The sequence below is a fragment of the Elephantulus edwardii genome, unplaced genomic scaffold (assembly GCF_000299155.1).
Source record: "Elephantulus edwardii isolate Elephantulus edwardi_28Jun2011 unplaced genomic scaffold, EleEdw1.0 scaffold00222, whole genome shotgun sequence".
Taxonomy (NCBI): domain Eukaryota; kingdom Metazoa; phylum Chordata; class Mammalia; order Macroscelidea; family Macroscelididae; genus Elephantulus; species Elephantulus edwardii.
The window spans coordinates 4,980,531-4,982,456 of NW_006399972.1; positions in this window are offsets into that span (position 1 = coordinate 4,980,531).

The window sequence follows — 1,926 nt, forward strand, 5'->3', positions numbered from 1 at the left end:
ATACACCACACACAGCTGCTCTGATCACAAGATGAAAAAGACCTCAGTAGTAACCTTGTGTGTGAACAAGACGTTTGCAAACTGCTCCAAGGGTTGGCTTTTGTGGCGTCAAGTGGAGGAAGCAGCTGAGCACCTTTCCTGTCTCTCCAGTCTCCGAGGGAATCTCAGCTGCCTTGGGAACTGCAAGAAAGAGAAGTGTGATAAGCGGCAGGTGCTAGAAGCATAGCCCTCCGTTCACTATTTAATCACCTCGCCTTTGGTTTCTCCGGGAATTCATGTTGAAGAAGGAGAAACCACCAGCCTGTTAGAGGAGACTATAAGGTTGCCTTTGAGGTTTGCTTAAAGCCTAGAATATTATGCTGGGTAAAGTAGAAGGTCCTTGAAAGAGAGGAAGACCCTCAATGCGATGGAGTGACATCAGAGGCTGTAGCAATGGGCTCAGAAAATGATAGCTATTGAGGACGGAGCAGGATGGACCAGGGTGTCACCATTCACAGCACAGGAGTCCCTGTGAAGAAGAGCTGACTCAATGGCACCTAACACAACCACCTAGAATATCAGTACTTCCCGGAAATGGAGCAGTTGTTGAGGGACATGAAAGAAAGGGAATTGTCCTTGGGATGTTCTGCATCTAAAATCAGCCCCCATAATTTGTGGCTTTGAGCAGTTCCCCTCCGAGCTTCAGTTTACACATCTGACAGGTGGCCATAAACGCTGGAACAACTTCCCTGAGCTACTGTAAGGATTTGATTCTTTCTCTCTTCTAGCACTTGGGACTAGCCAGATATGTCTTTGTCAGGTTCACTGAAACAAATGTAAAAGCAACCGCATTTGGTGTCCACCACCTACACAGGGATGCCACGTTGAATCGATATTGGTGAAACCTCAGTTTCACGAAAATGTCGAGTAAGTCTTCATCTATTGTGGGTGAGAGGGGGTCAGGAGACAAGGTCAGCTTTGTGGATTGGCCAGGCTGGCTTTAGACAAAGGAAAGATCTTTCAGACTGAAATTCAGAGTAAAGGTTTCTCATATACTCTGGGTTTGTTAAAAACAGACTTTGACCATTAAAGACATGAACTTTTTTTTAAGGGTGAGTGAGAAAAGAAGTTTGCCAACAGGAGAGCCAGTTCCAGAAAAGAGCTGCCACTGCTTCTCCTATCTCAGAGTGGTTTTATGCTTCTCTGCCTTGCACAATCTTGTGAGAAAAGAAAGAATGCACCCTTGGTTCTTTGAAGGTTATACAGCAGTGCTGAAGAACAAGTCGCCTGAGACACAAAATCCTACAGCTATGGGTTTTGGGTGAAAAGTAACTTTAAAGCTAAACATTTACCATCTGGTACTTCAAAGCGAACAAAGTCCTTGGGGGAAATCAGAAGGGGCATTCTTGAGGGATTAATGAGACTGGTCTGCAGGGTCATCTTTCTTGGTAAGGGCCCCCAGATGGCTTGCAGGGAATACTGGCCAAGCTTCTGGGGAACTGTTTAAACTTAATGGCCTCTAACCTCCCCCAAAGAGGATCTTCCTGGTAAACCACATGTAATGTTGCAAGACCTCAAGATGATCTTCAAAACACAATTTTACAAAATCAGTCCTGCCCAGCCCTTTCAAGAAATATCTGCCCTTGCAGACCCACAGTCTCTGCTTCATTTACACAACATTGTCATTGTCAGCCACCTATGAGTTGGTGTCTTGGTGCACAACGGAACAAAACACCCCCCTATCCTACACCAACCTTGTGATCAATTGCAGAACAGTGGTTGGAATGGATGAGGCTTTCTTTAGCTAGATTTTTTTTTTTAAGTAGATTGCTACACCTTACTTAAATCCATCAAGCTCTAGCTACAGAGACTTCTCTGCAGGCCTCCACGTAGCTGTGCATAAGGTCCGCTGATTAGGAATTGAGGCCAACATGGAAGGCAAGAATG